This window comes from Lactuca virosa, chromosome 5 (genome assembly GCF_052849685.1).
Source record: "Lactuca virosa cultivar CGN04683 chromosome 5, Lactuca_virosa_CGN04683_v6, whole genome shotgun sequence".
NCBI lineage: Eukaryota > Viridiplantae > Streptophyta > Magnoliopsida > Asterales > Asteraceae > Lactuca > Lactuca virosa.
Window position 1 is genome coordinate 439,257,168 of NC_136430.1, and position 25,104 is coordinate 439,282,271.

The following is a 25,104-nucleotide window of genomic DNA, read 5'->3' on the forward strand; positions in this document are numbered from 1 at the left end:
ATCTCCATCTTCATGCACAGCCACCAATAGGTCAATCTCAGATCCCGATACATCTTGGTGGCCCCCAGATGGATAGAAAAACGAGACTTATGAGCCTACTCCAATACAATCTGTCTGATCCCACCAGATATAGGAACCCATACCCGACCACAACGGGTCAACAACCCACAACTATTCGGAACAAATCTGGTGATCTCGCCCCTGATCCTCTCAATATTCCAATTCTCTTCCCGAATACCCTTGACATGAGCCGCCTTAATCAATTCCACAAGTGGAGAATCCACATATATCCTCATACATGACACCCCAACATATGTGTTGGGTTTTAAGCACTATAACACTCCTATGGTGCATATGTAACCCTAAATGCTTTGGAACTATGTTTTCTCTAATTATACATGCATTTTCAAATTTCCAAAGCATGTAACTTAACTAGCATACAATTCAAAGTAACAACTAGTTAGATAACTTACCTCTTGTGTAGTTCTTGACCTTGGAAGCTTAAGCACCTCAAGTTTTGTGCCTCTAATGTGTCACAAACACCAATATGCAAAGGAGGCTTAAGAGAATAAGACTTGTAGCTTTAAAATCGGTTCTATACTCTTGTGAATATGTGTTAGTCGATTTCACCACTAAGGGAACTCTTTTATAGTGTTTCTCAAAGCTAAGGTTTCATCCATGAAACCCTAATGCACCATGACCTTCCATATCCCTTAGGCTCCATGGGTTAAAACTCCATGGGACTATCCATGAACCACTTAGCCCACCCTAATAGATCTTTGGCCCACACTATAAGAATGGATGATTTACATAATCAACCCCTTAGATTTAATTAGTCACTTTTGATCACAAAATTAATTCCAAATTAATTCTTGAACAATACTAATTAAATAATATGATTTCTCAATTAATATATTATACTATTAATATATTAATAAATCACCAATAATCTTATTCTCAAAAGTTCATCCTATCAAATTCCACTAGTGAAGGCAACCCAAAAGGACCATGCTATAATCGGGTCAAGTACATACCAGAAATAGTTATGGGCTTAGACACCAAGTCCAACAAGAAGGTCCAGACGAATTGCAGCTCAAAGCATCTGCTACCACATTCACTTTACCCGGATGGTAAAGGATCTCGCAGTCATAATCCTTGACTACGTCCAGCCACCTGCGCTGCCTCATGTTTAGGTTCGGCTGATCCATAATGTGTCTCAAACTCTTATGATCCGTGTAGATAGTGCAGTGGAACCCATAAAGATAATGCCTCCAAATCTTGAGGGAAAACACCACTTCCCCCCAACTCCAGGTCATGCATGGGATACCTCGTCTCATGCTGCTTCAGCTGCCACGAAGCATATGTTGGATTAATGTCTAAGTCCATAACTATATTTGGTATGTACTTGACCCGACCCGACATGGTCCATTTGGGTTGCACTTCATCGACACAATTTATATGGATAGTCTTTTGAGAATAGTATATTTATGATTTATATTAATATATTATAAGTTCTAATATATTAATATGGAATCATATTATTTAATTAGTATTGATCAAGAATTAATTTAGAATTAATTAAGTGATCAAAAAAGAACTAATTAAATATGGACTCTTATATATATGGAATGGGCCAAGTTCATTTAGGTTGGGTTAAGCTTTCATGGATGGTCCATGGAGCTTTTAACCCATGGATCCTATGTAAATGAAAGGTCATGGGTATTAGGGTTTACATGGATGTAACCCTAATCCTCCATAATATATAAAGGGGTCCTTGGCTCACAAAATTGGCACAAGTGTGTGAAAATAAGAGTGGGCCGATTTTAGTGTGCATACATATTCTCTCAAGTTCTTCCAAGGTGTTTTGGTGATTTGTGATTCCATTTGAGGCTTCCACACTATTGGGGCTAAGCTCTTAAAGCTTGAAGACATCAAGCTACATCAAAAGGTATGTCATCTAACTAGAACTTTGTAGTATAGGTGCTTCATAATATGCTAGTTAGGATGAAACCTTGGAATAGTTAATATTTGCATGTATAATAGAGAAAACATAGATCCAAGGTTTATAGGGTTGCATGTACACCATAGGAGTGTTAGAATGCTCAAAACCCAACAGTGGTATCAGAGCCATGGGTTGTTTTCTGTTATATTGATGCAAATGTTTTATTTTCAAGTTGAAAAAAAAGAAAAAAAAACATGACGTTTGTCAAATTTTAAGATAATTACTTGTTTTTGTGAAAAACTAATTATTTGTAAAATTTGAATCATTTGCTATATGAGTTGAATTAGGTCAAATTTAGTAAAAGATAAAATGATATGATTATTTTATTAGTTTTAAAAGTTTGATCTAAAGAGTTTTTTGAAACCTCCATAAGTTATGGATATGAAAAGGTTTTTAAAAAAAAAATTGATTCAAAGTTTTTTATGGAGTTACAAAACTTAGTCTTAATGTTTTAAAGAATTCTATAACTTGTTCTTAAGTTATGGAACATGAAAAGTTTCATCATAAAACAAGTATTTAACTCCATAAGTTATGGAATCCAAAAGTTTTCAAGAGTTACAAAACTTGCCCTCAAGTTTTGGAATTTAGAAAAAGTTTTTTTTATGATAAAAAAAAAAGAATTGAATTCTAAAACTATTGGGTTCATAACTTAAACAATTAATTAAATGGTTTTAATTTTGAATTTAATAATTGGAATTATGATGTTTTTATTGAATAATTCAATTAACTCTTATGGACTTTATTAATAGATAATTAAAGTGTTTAATTAAAAGAGAATTAATAATTCCATAATGACATGGTTTAAATTTAATTAAATTAAGAGTATAGTTTAATTAATAGATTAAACCACCAAGTATTTTAAATGTCTAAAATACACCCTTATACTATTATAATATTAAAAGTTTAATATATTATATGTATAAGAGCAAGTCGTCTTACCATTAGTAGGCCTCATTCACGAAGTCGGTCTATAAGGGGGGTATAAGGTTGTTGCCTATAAAATGGCAGCTTAATGGGTGTCCACTTTCACCCACCGCTTCCTTGACTGGTGGAGGGTCGTTAGCCGAACAGGTAGGACAAAGACTATAATTCTCCCTTCATTAAAAGTATTAATGATAAATACTAAGTAACTAAACCTTTTATTAATTCCCAATCTTAGTTACTTAGGAAAATATGAATAAGGTGCTAATCCATGAAATTACACTTTGCACTTTGTTTAAACCGTTAGTGGAGCGTGTGTGGTTAACCGGCACACTAACCTGGATTTAACAAAGTAGGCAAAGGGTAACTTAATATTTATCATAGTATCGATGGAGCTCGTGTGGTTAACCGGCACATCGATTGAGGGGTAAATATTAAGGGTACCAAGTATATTTGCATGGTTACTTCACACCTTGTTTTGTGATCCTCGGCATCCCAGTCACAAAACCTGAAGGGCACACTCGAGATTGAAACATGCCATTGAAAAGTTCAATGAATCTCAAAAGAATCTAGGAGTTTCAAAACCAATTAAAACCTAATAATACATTTCGTTTATCTTGGTGGAAATTGGTGAATCGTCATTCACCTACCTTCAAATATTTTATAGCTTGGATTACAGCATCCCTCTTCCAAGTTATAAAATAGTTTGTTGGGTCCTAGCCTTAATATATCATATTGGGTGTTATATTAAGGACTTAAATCAACTTTACGTGAATTTCTCCCATTGTTGATGTCTGGTTTAGACAACAATGATCTTCCCAAACCAAGCTTTCCTAATGAATATGACTTCCCGAGTTTGGCTTATGGAAGTCATACTTCTCTTCCTCCACCTCCTCCAATTATTCTCCCTAACCCACAAGTTCAAGGTCACTCAAGCCCTAATGGCAAGCAAGGTCTATGTGTGATCACATCTTAGAGATGAAGTCACATATTGACAAGTCGGGAGAGTTGGGTGACAAAGTCTTGAGAAAGTTGGATGTTCAATCACTTTCTAAGTCACATAGTGAGTTCCTTTGGGACTACTATGAAACAGACTATGACATGAACCTTAATGATCATATCTATTTGCTCGGTACTGCTGAATCAGCAATGATTTGGAACGATAGTAAAGCAAATTTGATTAGAAGATCAACTTCCCAAAAACTTTATGCACAGTGACAAAGGTGACACTGGAAATCCAGAAAAAGCATTCTCTTCCCAATGGAAAGGGATTGGCCATAGTCAACCCGGTTGACCAAATGGTAAAGAGAAAGGCTAAGTCTGAGATAGTCCCATTACCAAAGGGTCCATATGTTTATTTTGCCAAAGGAAGAGGCGTTGATTGCAAAGTTACCAAATTTACCTAAGGATGTTAAAGTCAATAAGTTTGACTCTACATCAGGTAGAGCCCATTATCTAACTCTGTTAAGTTCTATTCTGAGATCCTCATTACATCATGTGACTGGGTCACATGTTGATGTTTTAAGAATCAAAGAATAGAGAGAAATCTTAAAGGAGGTATATGTTGATTCTGATCGCGAAGGTGGATTTCGATCGCATCAGAATTTTGAGCAGTTGCTTAAGAAGTTATGATATATTGCTAAGGAATAAATAACAACAATTTTCCATGTGGATTGTAAGGATAAGTTCTTCCGCAAAGTTTTGAAATAAAAGAAAATTGTTTAATTTTGTTTATTTGAAGTATCCTTACAATGGCATTTGTGGAAAATTGTTGCTTATATGATTCCACTGACAGCAATATTGGAAAATGGATTTGATTCTTTCATTTGTGGTAGTGTCTAAATTTACCAAATCAGGAAAGTTCCTCATCGCCCAAGTTTCAATTGGACCGAAACTTGGAATCATGCAAGTTGAATAGTATGATGAATGAGAACTTTCAAGCATTGGAAAATCAAGACTAATTACTTGTTCACATGGATGTGTGAGTCAAGTGAAGGACTAAAGGGATCGAGTACACATTCTTGTGCACTGGTCATGTCCACCACAAAGCTCGTTAAGACTATTTGATTTACTAAAGTTTAGTAAATATGGTTATACTTACAAGTTTAAGTATAATTCTGAAACATTGGAAAAGTCTCAATGTATGGCAGAACGAATGGGAAGAATCAAATTAGGCAGAAAGATAAAAGTTTCTCAAATCTGAAAAGATGGGAGAGTACTTTAGTATCATGTTTGTGATCATCTTAATGATTTAGAAATCATATCACAACTAGTCCTCTAAAGGTCATCTTAGTGCATTCTTATGACTAAGAAGAGGAGTCATGAATTGTTGAAATGGTTAGATCAGGAAGATGAGTCATACTTCGTTCCAAAACAATTCTTAGAGTCATAGTCCAAGATTGTAACTTGAGTGACATATCTTAAAGAAAGGTTTAAAACACTTGTCAAATGTAAGAGTAAAAGTGTCCTACTCTTGTACATTTGAAATTGGTAAGTTGTGATGTTTTGGATAAAACAAAGACCAACTAAGGCCAATTGTGTGAAGTGTTTGTCTTGATAAAGAATCTGCACTATCTGTTGAATATTTGGCAAGATAGTCTTATATGTCAAGAGGATAGTGGGAGTCTTAAAGATCCTAAAAAGAATTTCAAGAACTAATCAAGAATAAAACCTGAGGTTCTTCACTAGCACACGACTTGAGGTTTATAACCTATCGTGTTGACATATTCTGTGCCCATTCCAGTTAAAGTTGGCTTTGCATAGGAGTTCTGAAAGTTCTCAATTGGTTGCATAACAACTTAGAAGCAATGGCAGGCCCTGTACTGCCAGGTGGCAAGAAGTTAAGATTGCATAAGTTCAGTCCATATGAGTTTGGATTTGTCATTATCCTTGTCTTGTGACTATGGTTTTGACGATTCACATGGATAAGAACACATACACCATAAAATCTATGGGTCATAAGGTTTCTCTCCGATTCATGAAAATGATGGTGAGGAAACACTTCCACCAAGTAGATTTGAAGCAGATGGCAAAAGGTCTAAACAATTGAGACTATGATTACGGCATCCCTTTTCATAGTTCTGAAATCGTTTAGACACACATGCATGCTATCTAAGGAAAGGTGTATGATTTTGATAAATTTTTATCAAAGCATCTCGTATCAGAAATCTAAACTTTGGTAAGAAAGTCAATAAAGTATTGATTTCTAGAAGTCCAACTGATTTCTGAGTACATGTCAAAGCTAGTGGGAGCATAAGTGTTATGCTAATAATCATCATGTTAGTGGGAGCATGATAATTATTGTTAGTGTTGCAAGTTAGCAATGTTAATTGTAGAAAACAAAAGTTTCAATTCGTGAGGCTGCAGGGATTGAAAAAGTTGTTTTGCTATAATTAAGGGAGAGGATATACTTCATTTCAGTTCTAAAGGCTTAGATTGAGACCTTAATCATCTTTAGTCAAGAATATATATATGAATTTCATGTTGGATTGGTTCAACTTAAGGAAATTCTATATATTGCGTTCTCAAAATTCGATTATGATTACGGCATCCCTCTTCATAGTCAAATTTTGAAAACATGGCAAATAAAAATATTGTAGCAAAAGACTGGTCTAGAATCATGTCTTTATGTGAGACATCATGAATCATGTACCATTTGCTGTGGGTACAGGATCGATTGCATGTGCTATAATATTTGTCATTTCTAAATTTTTCCAAATACCCAGAGGCATTAAGAAGGGAAAAGGTCTAGAATTGGATATGACTAAAATGATTAAGCAATTGTCGAGGACAATCTGAGGTTTACCAAAGATTGGTTGCTCAGGGACAGTTGGAAGTATAGTGCTAATTTTAGAAGGACCATATTGACATATTCTGAAAAGAGGCATCTCTTATTCAGAAGTGATAGTCAAAATGAGAATATGGAGTTGTCTCCATAGGTGGAAGTTATCTGTGTAAGATTAGAAAACTTAATGCAAGAAGCATGTCCAAAGCAATGTACTTTGAATATGAGACTTAGTTTCCATGGAGTTGATCTCCATTGGAATACCTTATAATGACTGTTGACAAGTCTTTGTGACTTTGTACATATTCATTACAGTAGGGTCAGTGCATATAAGTTTAAAATCTAAACAGATTTCGATAAATGATAGGAATTTGAAATTCTCACATTTTTCGATAAGGATTTGGGAGTGTGAAATTAGAATCATTGAAATTATGTTCAATTGGTTTATTTCACAAAGTAAGGATCATAGACAAACATAGAGTGCATACTTGGTGTATGGCAAAACTATTGTTTAAGAAAAACATAGTGTACATGCTTGGAGCATGGGACAACTAGTGTTTTTAATTCAAGTATAAAGTTGATAAAACCGAAACAATGAATAATGAGTAATCAGTATGGTGATAAATAAAAGTGTTTATTTATATTCATAGGGTTTGATACCATATTTGATTCATTTATTCTTGTGTTTCACTTTGCATGTTTTGACTTCCAGAATAACTAAGTCGCTCTTCCTGAATGATTAAGTTATTCCAACCATCCACAGTCGGTCATATGTTGGAAGTAGATATGAATCAAGACTGTCATGGGTTGGTTTGTAGAGGTCCAAGTTGGTGGACAAAGTGGTGCTACAACACTCATGAGTGCTCATAAGTTCTGAGTATTGGATTCAACCCGCGTTCATTTGAATCACTTCATGGATTTTATCACGAGTGATCATGAGACGATAATATCTTATATTCTTCAAACCTAGAGATATGAGTTGTTACTATGAGTTGGTTATACATTGATTGCACGAAAACGCATTGGTAACTCGATGTTATAAAACGTGCCTTTGTGTATGATTCAACAAGTAGTAGAACAAGCCATATGAGTCGAAGTTTATCCATTCCTTTTACCTTCGGGATAAAAGCGATATCTGTGGGCCCCTCGATGATTTAGCGATGACACATGTGAGTGCTTGGCCAAGCCAGGACTGATTTGATTTGTTCAATCAGTCAGTCATCATAAATTGAAAATCGGGAAACAACAAATGGACAGAGAGAATGATTATAATCCATGTCTCAGTCCATATGATATCTAGAATGGAGGAATATATGACCTCGAGCCCTCGGGGGCTCCACCCTCCCCTGATGTCCATTAGTGATCCTCAGCGTGGCTGGCGTCGGGGCCTGCGTCGGCTTGGCAGCGAGCAAGGGACAGTTGACCTTCACATGTCCAACCTGATCACAATGATAGCAAATCTTCGTACTCTAAACTGGGGCTAACTATCGGAAATCCCTCGCATGGTGCCCCTCCTTGACACACTTGTGGCACAAACTACCAGATCGGCATGCTTCGTCATGAACCCTACAACACTTCCCACAAGTGCGGTGTCGCTGACCCCCCAGATCTAGACTCAGCGGCCTTGAACCGCTTCGGCGCCGTCTGTGACTGTACCGGGGCCGGTCTCTGCTCCCTCAACCGAAGCTCTATCTCAAGCTCACGCCACCTGGCGGCCTTCTGCAACTTCAACAAAGAATCACACCGATGGGTACAAACAAACTACCTGATATCCGTCTTGAGCATGCTCAAGTAACGGTTCATCTGAGCCTACTCTGAAGCAAACTCTGGGCAAAACATGGCCCTCTCAGTAAACATCTGGGTGATCTCCGTCACTGACTCTGATCCCTACCTCAGGTCCAAAAACTCCTCGGCCAACCTCTCACGCTCAACCCGTGGCACATAACGAGTATGAAACATCTCCATGAACTGATCCCAAGATATCACAGCCCTCTGCTCAGCATAATATGATACTGTAACAAGTCTCCACCAATCCTTCGCTCCGGGCCTCAAAAGGTTCAGAGCGCACTTAACCTTCTGGTCAGCTGGACAAGAGCAGGTGAAAAAGCTTCCCTCAACATCAGATAGCCACCTCATGGATACGATCGGGTCCTGTACTCCATCGAAAGTCAGGTGCTTCATATTATCGAAATCCCGATACTGAAAAACCCGACCCTGTCCAACACCTGCAGCTGTCACAGCTGCGGAGGCTGCAGCAGCAACAGTCTCAGCAATGGTTGTGTATCTGTCATCAAAGAACTCCATCATTGCAGTCTTATAGACCCAAAAACCTCCGGTATGTGACCCCGAACGATGACCATGTCCTCCTCATGAAGAATCTCCCTAATCCTAGCATCTAACTCATCAAGTGCAATATGTCTGCCACCTCCTGATCCCGACCCAGATCCGGTCTCAAATCGCCTCGTAGTCACCATACTGAAATACACCAGATATCAGATATCACATAAATCCAAAACGGGGAACCAACTGCCAACACGCCCTATGGGTTGTGACTTCCTTGCTATACGTACGAGTCATGTGCTTTCAGTAGTACGTGCCTATACTACCTTCCACACCTACCCGTAGTTGTCTCAGAGGATCATCAAAACAACCCTAACAATATACTTCACTCTAGCATACTCAGGCACTCCATCCTCACTTCTTAGAGGAAGGTTATACATACCGACTGGCCGGCTGACCCCACATAACTCATCCTACCACTAACTGCCACACGACCCTCCATTGGTGCCAGATAACTATTTCATGAATACTATCACATACTACATGACTTAAAAAATCTTAGGCTAAAGGTTTCAATCCCACAACGGTTGGACTCAGACAAGAGTTGCGCAGCGGGACCAATTCCCTTACCCCAAGACCATTTAACACATGCAGTATGTGACTTAGCACATTCATGCAACAGCTAGTTCACACACGAAAGAGTCATACAATAATCAATAGGGTACTCTACAGGAGATAAGACATCAAATATCATGTGATTCTAACATACTATTCCTAAGGATCTCTATCCTGTTACTAGCATGTTGTTCTAATTATAACATAACCTCAAATAAATTGTGTGGTAATTTGGGGTCACTTACCGGCTCCGACTGATTGCACACCTTGCATCAACTTCTATTATTTTGAAAACCATTTGAAAATTGTTTTAAAAATCTTTTTCCTTAGTTTGAGACTGGATTCACACGAGTGTTCCTCCAATTCACTCAAACCAAGGATCTGATAAAGGATGACGTTACACCACCACTGCCACTGTTGACAACCGTTGCCACCATAGTGGTTTGCCTCCATGTATTTCTCTCTAATATATGTGAAATGCCACCATATATGTTCAGATATGGTTTAGATCTGTTCAGATCTGGTCCAAATCTAGTCTACCACCAACTTCCTACGACTTTCCACCACCGCCACCACCAATCTCTGCACATCAGATCTATTTAACGATCGTCAATGTTAAACCACCACTTTAGCTTCAGTTTTCCTCACTAAATGACAGGAAATGTTAGATATGGATATAAATCATTGGAATGTCTTAGATCTGAAGAGAAACATACAAAAAATGACCACCACACACCGAATTAGATCATATATGAAACCTTAGTGTAGCTACTAGAATGAATAGACAAATTTATGAGCTCGGACGACTAATGAGGCGATATTTACAAGCTTCAGTGACCAACGAGGAGCCACCACAACCTCCTCCATTTATTTCTTTCTCTATGATCACTGGTGAAACACATCAGGTATGTCGACATTTATTGTTTTTCCTTCTATTAAACTGTTAATTTAATGTTTTAATCTCTCATTTTTGTTTATTTTTGTTAATCTTAGTTTTAATGTTTTTCAGTTGTGAATATAAGTTTATTTTCTTAGTTGTGTAATATTTGTAGAAAATTGTTATTCACATTTTTGTTTTATGGTATTTATATTGTAGATTGAGTTTAGAATGTGTGTTATTATGTTAGTGTTTTCTAAAAAAATGTTAATTTATGTTTTAAACTACAAATTCATGATTTTTTAATAAGTTTTAAGCTGTGAATTTTGTGTATTAAATTGTGAATTGACTATATTAAGAGTTTTAATTTGATAATATGGCTGAGAATGCATACTTTTTGTGTACTAAAGTGTAAATTTATTGTATTAAGTTGTGAATTTTATGTATTAAGTTATGAAATCTGTGTTTTAAACTGTAAATTGACTGCATTAAGCTGTGAATTTTCTGTTTAAACTATGAATTGACTATATTAACCAGTGCATTTTGTGTTTTAAACTATGAATTTATTGTATTATGTTGTGAATTTTGTGTATTAAGATGTGTCTTTTTTGTTTTAAACTGTAAATTGATTGCATTAAGTAGTGAATCTGTAGGTTAAACTATGAATTGACATTATTGACCTGTGAAATTTGTGTTTTAAACTAATAATTTATTGTATTACGTTATGAATTTTGTATATTAAAATGTGAATTGACTGTATTAAGAGTTTTAAGTTGATAATATGGCTGTAAATTTATACTTTTTTGTTTTAAATATATATATATATATATATATATATATATATATATAGAGAGAGAGAGAGAGAGAGAGAGAGATAGGAAGGAGTATGCAATTTTCGGTCAGGGTTTCTCTAAAAGAAGAGGTGACCGAATTTGGGAGCTAGGAGCCTCCTTTTATAGTTAATGTAGTTTAGCCCCAAAGCTAGGGTTAAAGGGATAACCCTAGGATTCCCCTGCTTAAGGCCCAAGCAATTTCAGAAGTCTTATCCAAGGCCTTGGACGAATTCATTAGGGTTTCCCCCTTTGAATTTCGTCCACCTCCTCCAAGGAGGTTCTGGAATATTCCTTCCAATTATTTAATAATTACAAACTCGTCCCTGTATTTTATAATTAATACAATTAACCCCAAAATTAAGTCCAATTAATTTCTGATTAATTATTAATTAATTATTATGATTTCTAATTAATATATTATTTTCATAACACACTAATAAATCATTTTTATTAACTTATTAATCTTATAATAAATTAATTTCTCTTTTTTCACAATTTCCATATCTAATTGCTATGCATGAGGGCAACCCAAAAGGACCGTGCCGCTATCAATTCAAGTACATATCCGTTATAGTTATGGGCTTAGACACCTAATCCAAAAGTCTCCCACTTGGATAAGTCTTTAACTATAATTGCTAGTATGACTTCAAAGCTGACCAGCAAATTGTAGCTTCCAAAAGCTGTTGCCGAACTTTGACCCAGTCAGTTACGTGTCCTGAGATAAGTGATCATATAATCTTTTGTTCTGCCAGATATCCCTGGACATAAGACATGGAATGCAATCAATCTCTTTGTCCAAAATCTATGTTTCCCGATTTTTGATTTGTGATGATATAGGACTTTCAATCGAACACATCAATTTAGTCCTGGCTGGGCCCACCACATAAGTCAACACCAAATCATCGAGGGGACCATAGATATCGCTTTTCCTGTTAGGGAAAAAGGAACGAATAAAATTTGACTCATATGCTTGCATCTTTTACTCATCAAATCATACATGACAATACATTTTATAACATCAAATTACTGATGCATTTACATATCACCAATGTATAACCGACTTGTAATCTAAAAATCATATATCTCCATTTCAAGATTATAAGATATTATCATCTCAGTATTACTCTAATGAATTCCATGAAGTAATACTCTGAGCGTGGGTTTATCCAATACTTAAATCTCCATTTCTAAGTACTCATGAAAATTGTAGCAATTCTATTGCTATGTCTAACTATCTCAGACAATTTGCAATCCAATTCATGACAGTCTTAACTCGCTACTTACTTCCAAAAGTACGAATGACTGTGGAGTTTGAATAATCATATTATTCGGGAAGTAAAACATGCAAAATATGAAACACAAGAATAAACAATTGACAAAAGGCAGTGAGCAAACTCATAAATAATACTTTATTATTTAATCACCAAAAGTCAATTACATTTACTTTATTATAAGTTTCAGAATAAACTAATCTAACTGCTAAAACTAATATCATCTCTTAGTCCAATGCTCCGAGCATGCTGAATGTGTTTAACCCTACTGAGACCCTTTGTGAGGGGATCTACTGGGTTATCCTCAGATGATACCCTCTTCCCGAAAAGATGGCCTTCTTCTACTCTATGTCTGATAAAATGGTACTTTTTGTCGATATGTCTGGTTTTACCATGATCTCTAGGTTCCTTTGTTAAGGAAACCGCTCCTTCATTATCGCAGAATAGTTTCATAGGCTCCTGAATGGTTGGAATAACTCCGAGATCTCTGATGAAGTTCTTCAACCAAGCTGCTTCTTTCGACGCTTCACTCGCTGTTATGTACTCTGATTCACAAGTAGAATCAGCCATCGTATCTTGCTTGGAACTTTTAGAAGTAACTACTCCTCCGTTCAATAGAAATACCCAGCCAGATTGAGAACAAAAGTTGTCCCTATCTGTTTGAAAGCTGGAATCACTGTAACCGTCTACTCTCAAAGTATCACTGCCACCAAGCACAAGGACCTAGACCTTTGTCCTTCACAAATACTTGAGTATATTCTTAACTGCTATCCAATAAGGTCTACCCGGATTTCCCTGATAGCAACTGACCATGCTCAAAGAAAAGGACACATCAGGGCGAGTCCATGTCATAGTGTACATGATCGATCCAACATTGGAAGCATAAGGTACACGACTCATGTTAGCTATTTTCTCATCTGTACTTGGACTTTGAGTCTTACTCAATTTGGTATTTATTTGGATAGGTAGCTCTCCTTTCTTGGAATTTTCCATACTAAACCTCTTTAGTACCTTGTCCAAGTATGTACTCAGACTAAGTCCAATTAGTCTCTTCTTTCTATCTCTCAATATTCTAATCCTAAGAATATAGGCAGCTTCTCCAAGGTCTTTCATGGCAAAACAATTTCCAAGCTAAGACTTAACATCTTTCTAGGTTGGAACGTCGTTACCAATGAGTAGTATGTCATCGACATATAACACCAGAAAAGTTACCATACTCCCACTAGACTTGATATATATGCATGACTCATCTTCACTCCTAGAGAAACCAAACTCTTTGACTTTCTCATGGAAGCAAAGATTCCAGCTGCGAGATGCTTGTTTCAATCCATACATGGATTTATCAAGCTTGCACACTCTATTGGGAAACTTTGCATCTTCTAAACCCTCTGGATGATTCATATAAACATCCTCAACTAACTTCCTGTTAAGGAAAGAAGTTTTGACATCCATCTTCCAGATTTCATAGTCATGAAAGGCAACTATGGAGAGCATTATCCTAACAGATTTAATCTTAGCTACTGGTGAGAAGGTCTCATCATAATAAACCCCCGGGGTTTGAGACCCTCCGACAGCAGTTGTGCGAGGCCCCAGTCTTGACACTCCCGGAGGGAGTTGAGGATTTTGTGGTGTTCTGTGATGCATCCATCACAGGTTTGGGGGCGGTCCTCATGCAGAGAGGACGAGTGATAGCTTATGCATCGCGGCAGCTGAAGCTGCATGAGACGAGATACCATATGCATGATTTGGAGCTGGGAGCAGTGGTGTTCGCTCTCAAGATATGAAGACATTACCTATACGGGTCCGTTGCACCATATACACAGATCACAAGAGCTTGAGGCATATCATGGATCAGCCGAACCTGAACATGAGGCAGCGCAGGTAGCTGGATGTAGTCAAGGACTACGATTGTGAGATCCTTTACCACCCTGGTAAAGCGAATGTGGTGGCTGTAACGCCCCGATTTTTCTCGATACGTTTGGTTATTTTAATTTAATTATCCTTGTAACCTTGGGTTAATTTATTTAACCAATGTCTAATTTCTTATGTTATTGGACTCTTTTGATCATCTTGTAAACTCCTTTTTGAAGTCCATGGACTATGGGCCTATTTGCAATGTCCATCTAGTTAATAGTACTTAATGTGTAAATTGAATCATTTGGTACACACACAAGGAAAACACTCTAAACCCTCCCTCTCTCTCAAAAATCGTCCCCCTCTCTCTCTTTGGGATCAAGAGCAGCCAAGGGGCTATTTGGAGCTTAATTCTTGTTCATTTCCAGCCTTGATTCGTATTGGTATGAACCTCCTTATCCTTTCTTACAACTTGATTCATAACCTTGTTCTAGTTTTATGATTTCATCTTCACCTCTTCTCCTTCTTATTTTATTTGTAATTGTATGTTATACATCATCTCAAGATCCTATCTTCACCCCATATATGGTGGATGATGGATCTAGGGGATTACATGTGGCAAAAGATCATGGAAACCCTAAAAGGGAGAATGATGATTTTATGTGCTTATGTTTATTTTCATGTTGATTATTATTACATCCTTGAGGCTAAATGAAATCCTAATGATCCCTAACCCTTTTTAGTACCACCATTATCATGGGGACTGAATTGGGATGATGAACACATCTTAAAATGTGTTTCAAAAGGAGAAGGATGGATAAGCCAAAAAGGAATCACGGGTGGCTACGATTCTGTTTTCCATCAGATCTGTAGTCATTTTGTAAAAATCATATCTGGAGCTCTAGAACTCAAACGGACCCCAAACCAGTTCCAAAAGTTCACACATTGAGTTGGCTAACTTTCTTAAGAAGGCCAACCTCACTGATAAGGGCTTTATCTATGTGAAAGAATGGCATCTTTGCTGTTAGGTCTGATCCGGGTCTGTTCTGATATGTCATTTTGTTTTCATCATTTCTAAGGCTTGGAAAAGGATCCAGAGTGATTCCAAGTTTCTATATGTTCCTTATATTATGAATTTAAGATCTGGAGAATATGGGGTGTTATTTCCAATTATAAATTGGTTAGAATTGATCCACACTCCAGGTCAGTGGGCAGTCACCAGCTTTTGCTAGTGCTGTGATTGTCCACAATGTGAATTTTATATCTGGAGTTTGAGAGATACTTTTCATTCAATTCCAACTCTGAGACTTTCACTTGTATGTCCTTTACTTCTCTTAATTTTCTTTTGGACGAATTCTACTCACAAGTTGGGTAGAATTGGCCAACATCACTTGACTGTATTGTTGGAGACAGAAGTGATACACCATTTTGTAAAATTCATATTTAATTCATCTTTTGGAGTTAGAATGAGTTCTTTATAGTTATGGAATCCTGAGCAATCATAGTTTCCTATAAAATTTAGTTAAAGCTATGTTTCTATTTTAGATTTTGGAGTAAATCCGTTTTGAACAGCAGGTCTGTTTTAGAGACCTTGCTGTGATTACTCTTTTCTCAACTCATAGCTTCATTACTTCTCGTTTCTAACCTTTAGTCCTTCTTAGGCGAGGTTTTGAAGTTTGCTCAAGCTTGGTAGCATTATTTGATTGTTAGCCATCCTTAATACTCACTCAAGGTGAGTTCTCTCACACCGTTGTATTGATGATTGTGTTTGCTAGTTAGCTCGTGTGTGATTATTTGAATTTATTATAAAAGCATGCTATATAAGTATTGTTTTAATTCGTACATGTGCACTGTATGTAACTAATTATGGATATGGGGACACCACCAAAGGATACGGATTTACCGGTGCGGTGGGTAGGTAAGATCACCAACGTAATACTCTTCGTGAGGTGCGGTGATTAGGGCCAAATGATACGGGATCTTCCCGGTGCGGTTCAAACCTACAAGTCCTTCTCGTAATATAGACATTGATTCGTTCTTTGTCTTTATCGTTATAATTGGAAAATGGATTAGGGCTAGTAAATATGAATGTTGGTACAATGTCTGTGCTTGAATTCACTAAGCTTTGTGCTTACGTTTTTCCCTTATAACTTTTCAGGTGTTAAGATTAAAGAGGCTAAGGCTTGACATGGAGCATCGGGACATCGCTACTAGTTATTTTTGTTGGGACCTTATTATTATTATTACTTCCGCACTTATTTTATATGATTATTAAGTTGATGGATTATGTTATGACTATTTCAGTTGTTTTAATTTAATTTAAGATGCGTTTTAAAAGTTTAAAATTTTTGCAAAAAAAAAAAAAAATTTGGGTGTCACAAGTTGGTATCAGAGCCAGGTTTGAGGGAACTAGGCATTCTTGTGGATGTTCTAGACTCAAATTTGAGGCTCTATAATAGTTTATTCTCTTTTTTAAAAGATTTTTCAAATTTTCTGAAGACTAGTAGTGAAAGATGTCGCGGTGTGCCAGTCGGCCAGCCAAGTAAGCCTTATTTCTTATGTTAAATGTTTATGTTAAATTGTTGACTATGAATTGGATTCTACTAGTCTTAAAATGCTAGATTACACACTTATTTAATGTTAACATGTGAGAGAGATGTAAAATTAACGGCTAGAGCGAGCTGGAAATTTTGAAACTAGACGCGATTGCGAAATTGGAACTTGTGTGGAAGATAGTAGAAGGGCCCCTACTATTTGAAACATCGGTGCCGGTTTCGGGTCGGGGCAAGGTTGAGAAATTTTCGGCAAGCTGAGTGTTTCGTCTTCCTAGAAATATCTAGGCTGAATTATTTCTAAATATTTTCCTCCTTCTACGGATACAGATGGCTCCGCCTGCTCGACTTAATCAGCTCCAAATGGAGCAAGTTAGGGATATTGTCGTTGAGGAATTCAATAACGCTTTCAACGAACTAATCCCGGGTGTGACCAATGACATAATCAACCAAGTCGGTACTCTTCTGGATGAGCGCCTCGCAGCTATTCCCGGGGGAGCGTTACCGGCTCCGCCCGTTCGGGATTCGACATACTACTTCGAGAAGTTCAGCAAGTGTAGCCCTCCTCTTTGGAACGGTGAATCCGACCCAGTTGCTGCTAAGCACTGGGTGTCAGATGGTGAGGGCGCCTTCATGACTGTTGGGTGTCCGGACCAGTACAAAGTTGTGATCGCCATGAATCAGCTGCAGAAAAGGGGAAAGACATGGTGGAACACCATCACCGCTCTATTAAGCGAAGAAGAAGTGAGGACCATGTCTTGGGCCCAATTTGTGGAGAGGTTCGAGGCACAATATGTGCCTAAGGTGGAGCAGCAGTGGATGCAGCAAGAGTTCATGGCCTTACAGCAGACTACCGAGTCCGTTAGCGAACTGAACTCCAAGTTCTTGGAGATGCTATCTTTTTGCCCCTTGTTTGCTGGGAACGAGGCCTGGTTGGTCAGCCGGTACATGGCCATCCTACGTACCGAGATTCGGGAATTTGTTAGCATGCAGGAGTTCTCGACCTTATCCGCGATCATGAATGCAGCGAGGAGGAGGGAAATCGAGTTGCAGACCCAGTCCAAGAGGGAGGCCAATGACACCTCTTCCAAGACATCCAGAGATGCCCAGAAAAAGCGAAAGCAGGGTAGTAAGTCAAGGTATGAGTATAGGACGTCTTCAGGGCGAGAAAAATCCATTGATATGCTACAACTGCAAAAAGCCAGGGCATCATTGGAAGAATTGTAGGGATCCCCCTGCGAGTGCAGCACCTCATATTACTTCTGCTGTTCCCGTCTGCTATCACTGCAACGAGACGGGACACAAGAAGCCCGAATGCCCGAAGTTGAAGACTGGTAAAGGAGACGGGGGTACAAATCCTGCAATTGCATCGTCCTCTAAGGGACCCACTATGGTGACACGAGGTCGTGCTCACCAGATGACTGCGGAGGAGTCGGTGATTACAGCGACAGTGGCAGGCACTTATTTGCTAGATTCCGAGCTCAATGTTGTTATGTTTGATAGCAGTGCTACCCATCCTTTTGTATCTCGCATGTTTATTAATTGTTTGGGGCGTAGTATCGGAAAATTGGCTCACCCAATGGTTGTCGAAGTTGCCGACAACCGCACTATTTATGTCACCGATGTTTATCGGGGTTGCAATCTCGAGTTTTCTGGAGTTGAATTCCCCATTGATCTTATCCCTATTGCGATGCGAGAGCTCTGCGTTATCATAGGCATGGATTGGCTTGATGCGTGTGATGTGGAAATCCACTGTCGTAAGAAGCAAGTTCGTGTTCAAAACCCTAGAGGTGGAGAACTTATCATTCAGGGGGACATTCCCCGCGTGGCCATCGCTTCTTGCTCTTCTACTATAGCACTAGACGACGTTCCTATCATTTCCGACTTTAGTGATGTCTTTCCGGAGGAACTCCCTGGTTTGCCACCTATTCGGCAAGTGGAGTTTCGCATTGATTTGGTGTTGGGTGCGACTCCGGTAGCTAAATCTCCTTACCGCTTGGCACCACCTGAGATGAAAGAGCTCCAAGATCAACTTTAGGAACTAAGTGATAAAGGGTTTATATGGCCAAGCTGCTCGCCATGGGGTGTTCCTATTCTCTTTGTGAAGAAGAAAGATGGATCCCAGCGAATGTGTATTGATTATAGGGAGCTAAACAAGTACACGATAAAGAATAGGTACCCGTTTCCACGTATTAACGATCTTTTCGATCAACTTCAGGGAGCGTCTTGGTTTTCCAAGATTGATTTACGTTCCGGTTACCATCAGATGCGTGTTCGTGAAGAAGACATTGAGAAAACAGCATTCCGTACTCGATATGGGCACTTTGAATTCGTGGTGATGCCTTTTGGGCTCACCAATGCACCCGCAGCGTTCATGGATCTCATGAACCGGGTGTGTAGCCTGATGCTTGACCGTTCGGTCATAGTGTTCATAGATGATATCTTAGTCTATTCTAAGAGCAAAGAGGAGCATCAGCAACACCTTCGGGAGATTCTGGAAACTCTGGCAAGAGAAAGGCTTTATGCTAAATTTTCAAAATGTGAATTTTGGTTGGAAGAAGTTCAGTTCTTGGGGCATGTGGTAAACAAACAAGGTATCAAGGTCGATCAAGCCAAGGTTGATGTGGTTAAACAATGGAAGATTCCGAAAACACCTTCTGAAATTCGCAGTTTCTTGGGTTTAGCCGGTTATTACCGGAGGTTCATTGAAAATTTCTCTAAAATCGCCTTACCACTCACCCGATTGACCAAGAAATCAATGAAATTCGTTTGGGGCCCGGAGCAGCAACTGGCGTTTGATGAGTTAAGGAAACGATTGTGTGAAGCTCCGATTTTGGCCTTACCTGATGGGGTTGAGGATATGGTGGTTTACTGTGAAGCATCGCTTCAGGGTCTTGGTGTTGTGTTAATGCAACGGGACAGGGTGATAGCCTATGCCTCCCGACAGCTGAAACCCCACGAACGAAACTACCCCACTCATGATTTGGAGCTTGGGGCTATTGTGTTCGCTCTTAAGATTTGGAGACACTATCTCTATGGAGTGAAGTGTATCATATACACTGACCATAAGAGTCTGAAATATTTGTTCGAGTAGCGGGATTTGAACATGAGGCAGATCCGATGGTTGGATGTGGTAAAAGATTATGATTGTGAAATTCACTACCACCCCGGTAAATCTAATGTTGTAGCTGATGCTCTCAGTCGTAAACAATTTGCCGAACCGATTCGATCTAAGTGTCTCCGGATGACGATGGTGTCGTCTTTGTTAGATATGATTCGTGGCGCCCGTTTGTTGGGGTGAGGTTTGGCAGAGGGTACTTGGGAGTACCGATATCGTGCTTCGGACTACAGAGAAAATCCACGTGATTCGGGATCATTTGGTTACAGCGAGAAGTCGTCAGAAAAGTTATGCCGACAAAAGATGCTCCGATCTTGAGTTCCAGGTGGGAGATTATGTGTTGCTCAAAGTCTCCCCCTGGAAAGGTGTGATTCGATTTCGAAAACGGGGAAAGCTCGGACCCCGACTCATTGGACCCTACAAGGTCATAGCCCGTGTGGGAAAGGTGGCTTACCGTTTAGAGCTGCCTGAAGAGCTTAGTCTAATTCATAATAAGTTTCACGTGTATCAGTTATGAAAATGCCTTGTTGATGAGACCACTGTGATACCACTGGAGGACATACAGGTTGACGAGCGTCTCAATTATGTTGAGAAACCAATCGCTATTTTAGAACGAAAGACGAAAGCTCTCCGCAACAAGACTATAAACCTGGTTAAGGTGCAGTGGCAACATAGGAAGGGTTCGGAATGGACTTGGGAACCGGAAGGCGAGATGAGGGCTCACTATCTGGATCTGTTTTTAGGTGTTGACTTCGAGGACGAAGTCCGTTCTTAGTGGGGGAGAGTTGTAACGCCCCGATTTTTCTCGATACGTTTGGTTATTTTAATTTAATTATCCTTGTAACCTTGGGTTAATTTATTTAACCAATGTCTAATTTCTTATGTTATTGGACTCTTTTGATCATCTTGTAAACTCCTTTTTGAAGTCCATGGACTATGGGCCTATTTGCAATGTCCATCTAGTTAATAGTACTTAATGTGTAAATTGAATCATTTGGTACACACACAAGGAAAACACTCTAAACCCTCCCTCTCTCTCAAAAATCGTCCCCCTCTCTCTCTTTGGGATCAAGAGCAGCCAAGGGGCTATTTGGAGCTTAATTCTTGTTCATTTCCAGCCTTGATTCGTATTGGTATGAACCTCCTTATCCTTTCTTACAACTTGATTCATAACCTTGTTCTAGTTTTATGATTTCATCTTCACCTCTTCTCCTTCTTATTTTATTTGTAATTGTATGTTATACATCATCTCAAGATCCTATCTTCACCCCATATATGGTGGATGATGGATCTAGGGGATTACATGTGGCAAAAGATCATGGAAACCCTAAAAGGGAGAATGATGATTTTATGTGCTTATGTTTATTTTCATGTTGATTATTATTACATCCTTGAGGCTAAATGAAATCCTAATGATCCCTAACCCTTTTTAGTACCACCATTATCATGGGGACTGAATTGGGATGATGAACACATCTTAAAATGTGTTTCAAAAGGAGAAGGATGGATAAGCCAAAAAGGAATCACGGGTGGCTACGATTCTGTTTTCCATCAGATCTGTAGTCATTTTGTAAAAATCATATCTGGAGCTCTAGAACTCAAACGGACCCCAAACCAGTTCCAAAAGTTCACACATTGAGTTGGCTAACTTTCTTAAGAAGGCCAACCTCACTGATAAGGGCTTTATCTATGTGAAAGAATGGCATCTTTGCTGTTAGGTCTGATCCGGGTCTGTTCTGATATGTCATTTTGTTTTCATCATTTCTAAGGCTTGGAAAAGGATCCAGAGTGATTCCAAGTTTCTATATGTTCCTTATATTATGAATTTAAGATCTGGAGAATATGGGGTGTTATTTCCAATTATAAATTGGTTAGAATTGATCCACACTCCAGGTCAGTGGGCAGTCACCAGCTTTTGCTAGTGCTGTGATTGTCCACAATGTGAATTTTATATCTGGAGTTTGAGAGATACTTTTCATTCAATTCCAACTCTGAGACTTTCACTTGTATGTCCTTTACTTCTCTTAATTTTCTTTTGGACGAATTCTACTCACAAGTTGGGTAGAATTGGCCAACATCACTTGACTGTATTGTTGGAGACAGAAGTGATACACCATTTTGTAAAATTCATATTTAATTCATCTTTTGGAGTTAGAATGAGTTCTTTATAGTTATGGAATCCTGAGCAATCATAGTTTCCTATAAAATTTAGTTAAAGCTATGTTTCTATTTTAGATTTTGGAGTAAATCCGTTTTGAACAGCAGGTCTGTTTTAGAGACCTTGCTGTGATTACTCTTTTCTCAACTCATAGCTTCATTACTTCTCGTTTCTAACCTTTAGTCCTTCTTAGGCGAGGTTTTGAAGTTTGCTCAAGCTTGGTAGCATTATTTGATTGTTAGCCATCCTTAATACTCACTCAAGGTGAGTTCTCTCACACCGTTGTATTGATGATTGTGTTTGCTAGTTAGCTCGTGTGTGATTATTTGAATTTATTATAAAAGCATGCTATATAAGTATTGTTTTAATTCGTACATGTGCACTGTATGTAACTAATTATGGATATGGGGACACCACCAAAGGATACGGATTTACCGGTGCGGTGGGTAGGTAAGATCACCAACGTAATACTCTTCGTGAGGTGCGGTGATTAGGGCCAAATGATACGGGATCTTCCCGGTGCGGTTCAAACCTACAAGTCCTTCTCGTAATATAGACATTGATTCGTTCTTTGTCTTTATCGTTATAATTGGAAAATGGATTAGGGCTAGTAAATATGAATGTTGGTACAATGTCTGTGTTTGAATTCACTAAGCTTTGTGCTTACGTTTTTCCCTTATAACTTTTCAGGTGTTAAGATTAAAGAGGCTAAGGCTTGACATGGAGCATCGGGACATCGCTACTAGTTATTTTTGTTGGGACCTTATTATTATTATTACTTCCGCACTTATTTTATATGATTATTAAGTTGATGGATTATGTTATGACTATTTCAGTTGTTTTAATTTAATTTAAGATGCGTTTTAAAAGTTTAAAATTTTTGCAAAAAAAAAAAAAAATTTGGGTGTCACAGTGGCGGACGCTCTGAGCCGCAAGTAAGCTGGGTCTTCCACCCCAGCAAGATGTATGAGGATAGCGGTGGATTCTCCGCTTGTGAGTTTGATCAAAGATGCCCAGGTTGAGGGCATGCGACCGGAGAATTGGAAACTGGAGAGGATCAAGGGTGAGAGTACCCGGTTTGTGCAGGATAGCCGGGGATTGTTGACCCGATGCGGTCGAGTATGGGTTCCGATGTCTGGTGGGGTCAGACAGACAGTCATGGAGGAGGCTCATAAGTCTCATTTATCTATTCACCGGAGGCCACCAAGATGTACCGGGATTTGAGTCTGAGCTACTGGTGGCCGTGCATGAAGCGAGAAATCGCTTGGTATGTCGAGAGGTGCTTGACCTGCAGGATGGTCAAGGCCGAACATCAGAGGCCGCATGGTAAGCTGCAGCCTCTAGAGATTCCCATGTGGAAATGGGAACAAATCACGATGGATTTCATTACCAAGTTGCCGAGGATGGCGAAGGGATTTGATGCTATATGGGTCATCGTGGATCGATTGACCAAGAGCGCCCATTTCTTGGCTATTCGGGAGAGTTCTTCGGCGGAGAAATTGGTCGACATGTATGTTCGCGAGATAGTCGCTCGCCATGGAGTTCCGGTCTCTATTGTTTCCTACCGAGATGTTAAATTTACCTCACGGTTCTGGCAGAAGTTCCACGAGGAACTGGGCATGCGGCTACACTTTAGTACAACATATCATCCGCAGACCGATGGTCAGAGTGAGCAGACCATTCAGACCCTCGAGGATATGTTGAGGGCATGTATCATTGATTTCGGTGGGAGCTGGGATTCCCACCTACCGCTTGCAGAGTTCGCCTACAACAACAGCTATCATTCCAGCATTGGCGCCCCGTCTTTCGAGCGGTTGTATGGACGGATATGTCGCACCCTGGTTTGTTGGGGTGAAGTGGGACACAGGGTGATGGGGCGGACGGAAGTAGTCTTGCAGACTACTGAGAAGATTCAGCAGATTAGGCAGCGATTGCAGACCGCTCAGGGTCGGAAGAAGAGTTACACCGACAGGCATCGATCTGAGTTAGAATTTTAGGTGGGTGATATGGTTCTCCTGAAGGTCTCACCCTGGAAGGGTGTGATCCGCTTCAGGAAGAGGGGGGAAATTGGGTCCCCAATACATTGGGCCGTTCAGGATCATTGCCAGGGTTGGCAAGGTGCCTTACAGGCTAGAGCTACCGAAGGAGCTTAGTCGGATCCACAACACTTTCCACGTTTCGCAGTTGCGAAAGTGCATTACGGATCAGGAGGCAGTGGTGTCGCTGGATGATATTCAGGTCGATGAACGCCTGAATTATGTGGAGAGGCATGTGGCCATACTGGAGAGGAAGACGAAAGTTCTGAGGAACAAGGAGATATCTTTGGTGAAGGTACAGTGGGAGCATCGTAGGGGGTCCGAGTGGACGTAGGAGCCAGAGGCAGAGATGCGGGAGCACTATCCGGAACTGTTCGCCGCGGCAGACTTTGAGAACGAAGTCTAGTTCAAGTGGGGGAGAATTGTAACGCCCCGATTCTCAGGTATTGATTTAAATAAGAATTTCTTTGATTCCAAGGTCTACTCGACGAGTTGGTTGCCCTACTCGTCGAGTAGCAGCGGGTTGGTCCACGTATTTTAGTGACCTACTCGCCGAGTCCAAGAAGGGACTCGACGAGTAAGAGATGACAGATGAAACCCTAAATCCCGAGGTTTTGCACCCTATTTAAAGAATCATAAGCCTCCTTCAGCCTCTTTACAGTCTCTTGAGAGTTCAGAAAACCCTAATCCGTGTGGTGCTTCATTCTTGTGTGTTTTAAGCTTTGGAAAGTGGATCTTTGTAAGAAGAGCTTGGAGGGCAAGAGGCTAGAAGAAAGGAACGTGTGGGGATCTGATATCTACCT